This window comes from Oncorhynchus mykiss, chromosome 6 (assembly GCF_013265735.2).
Source record: "Oncorhynchus mykiss isolate Arlee chromosome 6, USDA_OmykA_1.1, whole genome shotgun sequence".
Taxonomy (NCBI): domain Eukaryota; kingdom Metazoa; phylum Chordata; class Actinopteri; order Salmoniformes; family Salmonidae; genus Oncorhynchus; species Oncorhynchus mykiss.
The window spans coordinates 67,165,577-67,178,251 of NC_048570.1; the positions used below are offsets into that span (position 1 = coordinate 67,165,577).

Genomic DNA, 12,675 nt, shown 5'->3' on the forward strand with positions numbered 1-12,675 from the left:
CACAGCACAGCCCCGTGCCTGGGTAAGTGAACCTCCAAATGAAAACCAAACAGTCATGGGAGTGAGGGATGATGCGTGTTGAATATGAAAAGGCCAGGAGGACACTGTCTTCTGTCACCACCACGCCAGACACCGGCCACAATACAGAGCATGGCTAGCCCAAACACACGGAAGGGGTGGGGGAGAGGCAGAAAGCCTGCCATTAGCTTCACTAGAGGGTGTGTGTGTGTGTGTGTGTGTGTGTGTGTGTGTGTGTGTGTGTGTGTGTGTGTGTGTGTGTGTGTGTGTACACGTCTGCGTCTGCATGCGTCTCCTCCTCCTCAGGCCAAACACAAATACACACAGCTCCAGTATTGGGTGCTACTGTGTGGGAGTCTGCATCTCTCTAATCAATTTATTATGAGGCTCTGAGGTCCTCGTGTTTGTTCATTTAACACAGGAAAAAAATGAGCACGTAGCATTTGTTTTAGGTACAGTGTGAGAGAGAGAGAGAGAGAGAGAGAGAGAGAGAGAGAGAGAGAGAGAGAGAGAGAGAGAGAGAGAGACAGAGAGAGAGAGAGAGAGAGAAAGAGAGAGAGAGAGAGAGAGAGATGGTGGGGAGGAGGAGAAGTGGAGTGGGGAAGCATACAGGACAGACGCCCTTCATCCGACAGTGGATGTATAATAATGTGGCTTTGAGGAAGTGTTGATTTAATTGCAGCCCAGTGCAATGCTTAATACAGTCTGTAGGACACCTGGCATAAACAGGTTCCACCCAGGAGAGAGGGGGGAGGACATGGGAAATTACACCCCCCCAGCCAATCAGATGGCTCTCCTGACATCTCCTGTTTGACATCTAAATGCTCATTTGATGAGAGGAGACAGAGACAGACAGCGTATTTCTCCTTTTTCAATTATAATGTCTGCAAGAGGACAATGTGATATAAACAATCATCAATTCCAGCACCATACGTGGAAGCCTGAGCATAATGTAGGTCCCACCCTAAATAATGATATTACTGTGTGTCTCCTTATACCACTATCCCCATAGCTATTACCATTACTGACAAAACAACATCACATAAAATAACAAAACCCTGAAGAAAAACTGATCATGTTGTCTCATTGTGTATAAATATAGTATATCTCATCATAAATGAATAACAAGGTGGCAGAGAAAATGTATAATGCAACAACAGCATTATGAACAAGTCCATGTAAAAATGTCATTTGAAACTAAAATGGAATCATTTCCTCTCCTCTGTGGTTGTGTTAATAGAGACCTCTAAAAAGGCACCAAAATGGCTGCAGCACTCGGGACAGATCTGATGTCTGAACACACATTCAGAGAGGGGGGTAGACATTGGCCTTGACATTTTCACACACGCACACACACACACACGCACGCACACACACGCACACACACACGCACACACACACACACACACTACAGCACTAACCCAGCACAGTAGCTAAATAGATAGCTAGCGTTTCAACTGAACACAATGCTATAGCATTACCTTTATGCTCGTGAAATACAAGCAGGGCCATTGCATTGAAATGACTTTAATGATCAATGTAAATATGCAGCACATATGCTGAATGTCTCTAGATATTAAAACAATTATTTCATGACAATAGCTGTAAATGCTTCCGTGCTTACATTCACTGAATGTTTCTACTTGGATCAAAATAACACAACACATATTTATATTAGGTACCTATATAATGTGTCTCACAATGAGCAGGATAATGTAATGACTGACAGAACAGGAAAATAAAAAGTACCACAGTCAACTAATGCTTAGAAGTATCACCTACATGCATTTCACGCGTCAGTGTGCATTCTGAGACACAATAAAAACTACATCAAAAATATATCATTTGCATGGTCCTCATTAGCACTCGCTAGACTAGAAAACAAAAATTGCATTAAATAATGAGCTGGTCTGAGAATGCTAGAGGAAAAAAGGTAGTTAGCAACGTGTGTGTGTAAGCGTGAACGCAGTGAAAGCCCGGTGGACGGCTGCCATCAGAGGGCTAGGGAGGCTGCAGCACTTAGAGGCCATTTTATTGCTTTGCTGTGGTCAAGTGAGGTGCACCGAGCTCAATTCCACCGCAACAATGGCAAAGAGGGCCGCAGAGACAAAGGGGGCTATCCCCACTTCTTAACCCCTTCACTGCTGCCCCGACGGCCCCCTGAACAGGAGGAATAACAACAACAGACCACCTCCAAGGAACCCGGAGAGAATGGCAATATTACATAAATACTACACCGGCCACAATGGCTGTCAAATGTATGCATACACACACACACTGAGTGGCATCACGTGCATAGCGTACTCTAAGCCCAGGAGGTGAGATGCTAGGGATGTGAATAGCTCGGGAGCAGTTGTCGTTTCCTGAGCGTCAGACAGAAATAGTAGATGCTAGAGTCCCATCAGGCCTACCGTTGAGAGCAGGCCTCACACTCCAGGAGACTGGAGGTTAGGGAGCATAACTGTTACCACCTCTCTCTTTCTCTCTCTCCATCCGTCTCTCTCCGTCTGTTCTCTATTTCTCTATCCGTCTCTCTCTATCTCTCTCTCTCTCTCTGCCCCATAGGGGACCTGGACAGCCTGCCGCACATTTGCAAGTGAATCACGCTTTTTGTTCGGTTTTTTTTTACACAAAAAAAGGGAAAGCGGGTGAGTGAGGGAGAGGGGGGAACCTCCAATCCCTACTTTCTTTTGTTCTCTCTCTAATCCTGAGGAGGATAAGCTGTGAGGTACACAGAGAGGAAGTGCAATGGGCCTGCTGGGGTCCAACACATCCCCACGACGCATTCCTGAAGCCCAGCCTAACCTAGACCCGGCCGGACCCAGCCATGAGACTGAGACTGAGACTGGGACTGGGACAGCCCCACACGGCCACCTCTGCTATAGCCACTGAATCATAGTACTAACTGACTGGAAACACACAGCACTGCTAGCCTCTCAAATGAATGCTTCCTCCACCTGAAAATGAAAAGAATATCCAGCAGAAATTAATATTGAGTAAAAAAAACATGTATTTGTCTAAAGAATATAGTAGCATAAACAAAACAAGAACGTACATGGATAATAACTTGGATGGATAATTCCACCTGAACAAATACACTAACACCTTTAGGCAAATATATCTGGAACCTTCAAATTGCGTCATGTGAGTTAGATATGTGGAGTTATGGGAGGATTGTAATGGAGGCAGGAAGGGACTGTCTGACTGTCACTGGCTCTTTCACTGTCCTCACTCCCTCTGCGCCCGGCCCATTGACCGACAGAGGCTATCGCTGCAGCTGACAGGCTTGCATACTCACGCTCACACACACACACACACACACACACAGTCAAAGCAAATCCTGTTGCATCCTTGAGCTAGATAGCCGTAAAACAGTGAGGTCAAAATGACATCTGCTGCGGATGGACGTATGAACCTGACTGAAATACAGAAAAAATATATATTCTTCCTGGATCCATTTCCCATAATATTAATGAATTATTAATTATAATATTCTTTATTTAAATTGATGGAAAATCATATTTCTGCTTTTGTATATGCTGTAAAATATATATATATATATATATATATATATATATTGTTATTAAATATTAAAATAATCAAATTAGTATAACCACATTAGAAAAATGAATATTGTATTAATGCTGCTAGTCTCTTAAAAAAGTGACAGAATTATGCAATTAATCCAAAAATATGAATTGATGAAATGTCATAAGACATGGCCTTTCTGGAACCTGGTGTACACAGCACACACGACACACTCACCTGACACACACACACACACACACACACTTTCTTCGCTGGGGAGTCTCACTCCATGAATCTTTAATAGTAGCATTTCAGTTACATAATGCACATTTGACTAGCACTGACAAAAGCATATTACTGATAGACACGGCGTAACTAACAAAACAATACAGGAATCGCTGCATGGAGCACAAATATACACAGAGGAAGAGGAAAAAGACGACAAAGAAAGAGAAGAGGATGAAAAGAGGGTGAGCGTGTCATCAGAGTCACAGGCCAGAAGGCTCCATGCATTGTTCCATGGTTCAGTGTGGGGAGAGAAAGGCGACCTCTGTCTGTGTGTCCACCATGTTTTATGCATTCTGTCCTTTGTGATGATAAGCACCGAGGGTGGAATGCTGGTCTCCGGGGTCCAGGAGAGGGGTGGGCGCTAGGCTGGGCCTGGCCGGGGGTGTGGGAGGGGGGGGGGGGGGGGGGGTGGGGGGGGGGTGCAGAGATCAATTGGGCAGCCCCTGGAGTGCTCCCTGTCGCCCGGGTACGTAGCTACGTAGGCTAAATACGCACGCTGCATGGCCCGCATGCACAGCGGGAAGCTACAGCCAGCCGCTGCTGTCCTGAATATGAGACACAGCTTTAGATGCTATGCTACTGCTGTCCTAGCCTCCACTAGCTGCTAACCGGCTATGCCACTGCTGTCCTAGCCTCCACTATTTGTTAACCTGCTATGCTATTGCTGTCCTAGCCTCCACTAGCTGATAACCGGCTATGCCACTGCTGTCCTAGCCTCCACTAGCTGCTAACCTGCTGTGCTACTGCTGTTCTAGCCTCCGCTAATCGGCTATGCTACTGCTGTCCAAGCCTCCGCTGCCGCTAACCTGCTATGCTACTACTTCTCCAGCACTCGTCTGCATCACATCACACAGCACTCGTGGACCAGTCCCTGCCAGAATAAAACACCCTAGCAACATGCCTTAACACTGCGAAACAACCATCACACACATCTCTACACACTGATGGGGGAAATGACAGGAGATACCAGTGCTTATGTTTTTTCAGTGTCTGTTTTTGTAATAAAAATGTAATAATCTGAAATTATTTCTACAAATCACATCCCTAACATTAACGTTAGCGTGTACACAGTAAACAGATAATGTGCAATAGCAACGGCATTTTCTAATGATTAGATTGCTAATTATGCTGATTGAGAAGTGTGTCTCATTTTAAACACACACACACATACTTCCACATGTGTATGGCATAGAACATCTGTATTTGTTTTCAGGAATGTATAAATCACTCTCAATAACCATGTTTGCATTTGGATGCAAATCTGGGTGTAGCTATATGGATTCTAATTGGAGCACCAGGTGTAACTCTCAATCAGCGCATACCAGCTAGTATTTTTTTACGTAGTGTTATATAAATGACAAAGGAGGCCGAGTGACCAATATGGAAGGCCATCTATAGCTGCTTAAACATGGAAAATATAGTGAAAAAGCCTATAGGAACTCTTACCTACAAATCCGTATCTAAACCTCTTCTCTCTCTAGCACATTAATCAGGTGAGGTGTGGGTTTTTTGGTTCCTCTTGTTCTCTTTCTCAAGTTCAGACATATTACCAAACAAAACACGTCTGCTTTGTTTTGTATTTTGAAGATATGTCAGCGATAATACCCAACAGCTCATGTGATGTATATATCCAGACAGCAGTAATATTCACAAGGGGGGTCGCCTGCATTTTATAAGGATTACTCTGAAATTCTCTCAAATTGACGACATGACATTGCACACCTCCACCTAAAAAGGAATAACAACACAAAAAAAGAGAGCAGACACACACATATAGTACACACACCTTACCCCACAATGATTTATAGAACGTTAACACAATAACATATTGTGAAACAGCAAACCACAGAAATTCCTGCCAACTTCACTTCAAGAAGATAAAAGAACGACAGCACGAACAAGAGCTCAAAAAGAGGACAGAGAACAGGGAGGGGAAATGGACTGAAAATCGGTTCGCTGCTGGCATAGAGGAGCTCTCGTGATGATTTGGGGCTGCTGGGAGCAGAGACCAGGTAGAGCATGCACACACACACACACACACACACACACACCTAAGAATCACTGCCATCTCCTGGCCTCCTCCCCTTGCTCCCCGCACCCCATGTCCCACCCCCAGCCCGCCCCTTAATGACACAGCTGACACGTATGCCACTGGCCTGGGCTACAGTACAACTGGAAGAACAGGTCCTGGCTGTACAAGCTTGCATATTCAAAACCATAATCTGTAATCTGAGCCACTGCTCCTGCTAAACTCATTTACACACAGCCCTACAGCAAATGGAGGAGGCAGACATTTAGCATCTTTCTCTCTCCAGTGCTATCAATGGAAAACTAATCTACACAAACATATGCACATTTATACTATCCTCACCCTTAAAGCAGTTCAACCCAGTGTAAAAGGAATTTCTCATAAGTACAATCACAACAACATCTAACATTGTGATAAATAAACTAAAATAATCTAAAATAATTAACTGGTTTAAATGAATGTAATAATAATACCAAAAATATTATTAATAATAATAATAATAGTTCATTTATATAATTAATAAGACATCATTACTGATGTAAATTATTAAAATATCAATGTATTAGGCATCATCGCTGGTAAAAAAAAATATTTTTGGGAGGAAAAAATAAACCTTTTTGGATTTGATTTGGCAACGTGACCAACGGTTGGTGAATATTATGTGTTAGTCCATGCGTTGCCTGCCCCTTAGCGGCCTGGCGCTGGCCCAAAGAGGGCTCTCTCTGACTAAGGACATGGCAAAGAGCTTCCCTAGGGGTGCTGCCAGCTCCTGAGAGCAAAGGAGAGAGGGAGGAGGGGGCAGTAGAAGACCAGGGTAACTGTCTCTCTGCCTCACGTTACCCTGTAACCAAGGCACCACTCAGCTCTTTATTTCATCACTACTAAACCCCCTATTTCCGTTCCCCTCCAATCACATGCCCAAATAGGACCTGCACACTCAGTCTCAGACACACCAGTAATCGAATATGCTCATGGAACCGGACATAGGGAGATAACGCAGGTAGTATCACAGGATAGACGAATAGGGCGTCATCTACAGACTATCACTGAAACAGGAACCTCAATCAAATACCTAACGTCACCAGACTACTGACTATTCACTGCTTATGATATTATAAACAAAGATCACGATAAAGAACAACATAACTGTGATATGAATGTCCTTACTCCTAGTATATTACTACTTGTAATAACAGTAATAATGTTGATCATAAACATCATACTAATAATGATGATAATTACAATTATGGAACATTTCACATTTTATCAACAGCATCAGTTAACTGTCCATATCATAATTCCCGGCAGAATACATAACCTATCCTACACATAGAGTAATAGAACATTCTGCCAGATGTGCTGGCATTCATATACTGCAGGCTACGCGTTCTGTCCTATTATGTGTATCCTATGGTTTAACGCCGTTATCTAACTTTACATGGTGATAGTGAATAGTAAAGTACAACATTTAACTATGGGTAAAGACAAACTACAAGTGTACAAATTTACACAAAATATGCTTTTATGTAAATATATCTATAAAATAAATATTGTTCTATGTCAATATAAACAAACTGTGCGACTGACAATGAAAGACCTTAAGACAAAATATGGTCCTGAGATAAATGCAATAAAATCCTTGTCAATAAATGTAATTAAAAATATATATGCAAATTGAGGATCATGCTTTAAGTCCCTCTCCTTCCGTCTGTCAAGGATTAACGGAATTTAATACTTTACAAAAACACAACCCTGGTCATTACTAATGAATTGGAAATCAAAGTTGAGTATTTACAATGATATTCAGTGTGCTGTAGCTATCTATGCTGAAAACATAGTTCCTCGTGACATCTACCCAACCCACAGTCCCCTTAAGCAGAATACACAGCATGGTCAGACAGATACAGTGGTTTACCAAATCACATACTACACCTAACCATAAATCTGCTATGTGATTCTAACAGAGTACAACACAAGGAAATCAAGAACCATCTTAAACTCCCATTAAACCATACCTGAGCTGGTAAATGCAGCTGACATAAATATTATACATTGGATAATTACTTTTCAAAAATATCAGAAGGCGTCAAAATAATCCTAATCTGTAGTACACATATTGTAGTTGCTTTTCAAATGTTTCTACCAAAGGTTTTGATATCAAATCCAGGAGTCTTCTAAGAGCAAGTGAGATGACACCGAGTAGCGTTGCTATTTGTTTTGTAAAGGAGGAGGACAGAGAGATCGAGAGAGGAGGGAGATGGGCGAGGGAAAGAGAGATGGCGAGAGGAGAGGGAGTCCTGGCACAGCACATGTACTACGCTATATTTTCTTCCCTATGTCACGCCTGTAATTATTGCCCAACCTACGTCTACAGAGCAGAGATACACAAAAACAGACTTACAGGCCCAAAATCTACTGCTCCAAGTTTTCCCTCCTGAAATACATAAATAATAATATAAGCACAAAATAAAGAGGCAGGGTGTATTATATTCTCTCTTGCAGTAAAAAAACGTCTCCACTGCGCCTGCTAGTATATTTGTTTTCCCTCTCTCCCACTACTATCTTCTGAGTCCTGGACATACTGCTGGTCTGAGTTATCTATGCAGGAGCTACTGGCCCCTCTAGTTGGGGCAAGTCTGAAAGGTGTTAGGATCTGTTTTCCTGCCCTCTTTCCTGATTCCTTCTCCATGGCCCATGGCTATCTGACCCCTTCTATTCCTTTCCTCCCACCCCCTCCCTCGTTCCCTCTCCTTCTCTTTCTGTCTTTCCCCTACTCTCTCTCTCTGAGTCTTCAAACCCCATTATTATACTTTTCTTCATCATACTAGAAAACCATAGAACATTTGTATAGTGTTTCTCTCCTGTTTACCAAACTAGAGGCATGTTTTTATCTTGCACTTGCTGACCCCCACAATCTTATTGTTATGCTTTGTGTGACCCCGCAACGTAACCCCCCCACCCCTCTCCCCCAGTCTCACTTTCCCACTGCCTTCCCTCGGCTGTTTGTGTAGGGCTTTTCCTTCTTTCCTTTTTATCTCTCTTGCACTCACTCAGTGACCCCTGCTCCCCTGATTCTTGCCGTCTGACCCCCAGCCTTTCAACCTCCCCCTCTTTCTCCCCCAAACCAGCACATCCCTGCCTTGCCTTAGCTTGCAAAACGCTTTTCTTTTCCATCCTTCTGTCGCGAAAACTCGTCGGGCTGCTTCATTCTTTCACTCTTTCTTCGAGAGTCCTCCATTTCGTCCATGTGTTCTATGTTTTCTGTACTTTTTGGGCATCTTGGCACTGCATTCTGGGTCTTAAACGTCGGGAGGTCAATAGCATTTCCGCTTTTTCCTGTCTATCCGTCCGTCTCTTAGGGGGACTAGTTATATTCTCACTCAAACCTAATCGTCCCAGCGTCGTGTTACTTACTAGTCGATGTATTGCTTTTCAATTAAAATCCGGCCTATGTTTAGATATTTTTTGTAAAATTCTTAAATCATATTTTTTTCTAAACAATCCGTCGTGTATGATTACACTATTTATTCTGACAGTAGTGCATCCAAAGTTGATTTAGTCTCATGTCTGGTTGTTTTAGAAAATAAATAGTTAGGTTTCCTTTAGAAATTAGTAATAAGGTTGTTATTATTACGCAGGGAAACAGGTTAGGTGATAGAATAACGTAATACATTAGCTTTTGAGTTTTCATTGATAATGTTTCCTTTTTGTAGGCCTATCTAGTATAATGGTTGTTATTTGTTATGAAGGTAAGCTATATCCAGTGGGAAGGAAATGTTACATTATTGCTCTTACTTATTCCATAAAAATCCATACGAGCTGTCATCTGTCTCGTCGGACAGCCAACCTATTCTGTAAATCCCTTTCTCTGCTCGCATCACCATTCTATTCTCTCCATGCAACCCGCAGCTCAACTCTACCTCGGCTATGGGCTCTCCCGTACCCGAGGTCTTACTGATCAGCTCTTGTCATGAAACACACTAGACTTACAAAACACACACACACACACATAGGCCTACCGATCGATTTGCATGTGACTCCGTCAGGGAATCAGCAAGAATCGACTTTAACATCGCTTCAAAGAAGCAAACAGGAATGAAAAATAAAAGAAAATTATGGACAAAGTGGGGAGAGTGAAAAGTAGAGGAATTGAGATGTAAAGCGGGGCGGAGGGAAATACACATGTAAGAAACGAATCGGAAAGTGAAAACGTTGCTTAACATAAAGGATTGTATCAACCCGTGATGGTGCTGAAAACAGCGGACAGACCAAGAGACATATCTGTCAAAATAAGAATGCGGACGGTGTTTCTCTTTCGCGGGACATACACGGACCCACAAGCTGGACTAATGTGCTCCTTTCCTGGCTACGCTCATGTACAGCTCCCGCTACCCTCCGTAGGCTGAATGTAACCCTTTCACATCGTTATCGTCCTCAAAATGTGTTTCTTGACACCAATAACACTTCTCTATCTTTCCTGATTCCATCGAAAAGCACAAATGTGCTTTTAAATTCATGTTTTTTGTGGTCTACTTCTTGGAGAGGAATCGCTGTCTTGACCATTTATTTTCTTCCAGTCATGAGGAGAACGAGGACGAACGCAGATGTAAACACAGGTAATGATAAGAATAAAACCGAGAATAAACAAAACTACTTGCATGAATATAACTTGTGATCGCCTGTCATTTCTCAGAATGTGAGAATAGGGAAGATCGGTGCGTATCTGGATAATAGGAGAAACCTTCGGTTAGCCCACTACTAAAAGTGAAAAGAATCGAATCGTAGAAACATCGAGAGAGGAAAAGAGAGAAACGGCAAAGTTGTAACTTACAATTTTTCGCTGCCGCTTTGTGATCCTTGCTTTTTAATCCAGTATTGAGACGATTCGGCTAAAGATCCCATCAAGGCAGTCCCTTTTGGTCAGTTTGCGTTTAGGATGGCAAAAGAAAGATCATTGTTGTTGCGGAGTGTAAAAAAACGAAGTATTAGTTGTATAGGGCAATATAAAAATAATTTGGATGCAAAGCAGGCGATGAGTCTTGTGTTAGAGGGAGCGAGGAAGAGGTGAAAGTGAGATCTGATGATTGAAAAGAAAAAAACTCTTTGGATCTTTATTCCTGCTAATTAGTTTCCTGCAAAAAAATGGCTGTGATTAATTCAGTGCGCATGTGCTTCATTACACAGGCACGACGGGAAGGGCTAATTAGCCACCTTCTGGATCAATAAGATTCAGCAAAGGAGAGAGCTAGGGAGAGAGAGAGGGAGGGAGGGAGAAAGAGGAGGGAGGGAGGGATGGATGGATAGATGGAAGAAGAAAAAGAGGAAAGTAATGATCAGGAATTGAAAATATGGAATTAAGTACAGCGGAAAGTAAGAGTTTGATTAGAAGGAAGACAGTGAAAGTTAATACTGGAGTAGACGCCGCAGCAAAACACGCAATACCCCGCACTTCGCTGCATTTTGTCCGTTCTTTTTAGTTTTTTAACATTAGGCTATAACGCATTTATATTTCTTATTATTAACATATTTATATTAAAACACTGTAATAGCCTATATTCATTATTACATGTTCCTATGTTCTCACTTGTGTTAGTAGTGAGATTAGATGCAATCTGAGACAGCCGTGCTGACTGCTGGATTTTGAGATACTTTTTAAATGTATTTATACAACTTATAGACACAAGTCAATATTTTTATGATAGGCTGAAGTTGGACAGTACTGGAAAACAAGCAACCAAGACATAAAGCATTATGCATAAGGAAACTTTGACAATATATGCACATATTTGCTATAGACAACTAAATAGCTTGTTATTTCATTTTGTTTTGTAAATGAATGCCTAGTCTCATGATGATATATGTCTAACGTGTGGGATAAGACAGAATGGCACTTAAACCAGAATGCACAATCCAAGCGACTGAATAACACCTATGACAATACAAATTTTACCATTTATTTCCATATTTGCAAACGTAATAAGCTATTTAGACATGATCCGTGCATTTTAAGCACAAAACGAGACGCAATGGCTCTCTTTGCATGCCTTAGAGATACAAAAGCTTGTAACACTACTTCTAATGATGTGCAAAGTTTAAAAAGCTTTATTCCAAACTATCAAGTGTAGGGATCACTACTTTTATATGTCTACACATATATAATTTGAGCTAAGATGCACCTGATAAGTCTGCCTTAGCCTCACTGTAACAGACCGATAAGTTCTGTAACTGTGGTTGCATGCATGTGTAATAACCGACTTCTGGATACAAACATAAATCCTTTTCGTGAGAATGTGGAATCCTTTAATGAAAAACGGAGATTTGTCTCGATAAAATATGCTTTGTCCCAGGATAGTAGTGAGAGGGAGATAGTGAGATGAGAGACCTGAGGGGATTGGAGACTATAAAGTCTTCTGTCAGTGTAAAACAATAGTTTACAAATGACACTTGATAACACCATTGTAATACAAAACTAAATCGATTTAGAGACATGTTACATTATCTCGACAGCATATCGGCGATGTATTTAAAATAGTTACAGAATTTAAGTTGAAGTTGTGAAAAGCATAGACTCTAACTTCCTGTGTGTGTATATGGTATGGACATAGCCCACGTCCAGTCCACTAGTTTTGAGTAGGTAGCCTCTGTGTGTGATATTGGCCACGAAGCTAACGCATTGAATTCTGCATTTGATAATGTTTATATGTGTTTGAGTAGGCCTATGTATAGAATATTTATACAACACACACTCAAGCAGCAGATGAGGCCACTGACAGTAAGAAATGCATTGAGGGAGTTTGCATTGCATGATTCTC

General features: G+C 41.8%; 1 protein-coding gene across 4 annotated transcripts in view; it reads right to left on the reverse strand.

Annotated features, from left to right (window-relative positions):
- LOC110526399 (zinc finger homeobox protein 3) overlaps nucleotides 1-11,080 on the reverse strand; it is a 171,362-nt gene extending 160,282 nt beyond the window's left edge. For all 4 annotated transcript variants that reach the window (XM_036980762.1, XM_036980761.1, XM_036980760.1 and 1 more), the window contains exon 1: nucleotides 10,695-11,080. The gene's annotated coding sequence lies outside the window, so the exon portion shown is untranslated. The remainder of the gene's footprint in view (nucleotides 1-10,694) is intronic.
- Between the last annotated feature and the right edge of the window lie 1,595 nt (nucleotides 11,081-12,675).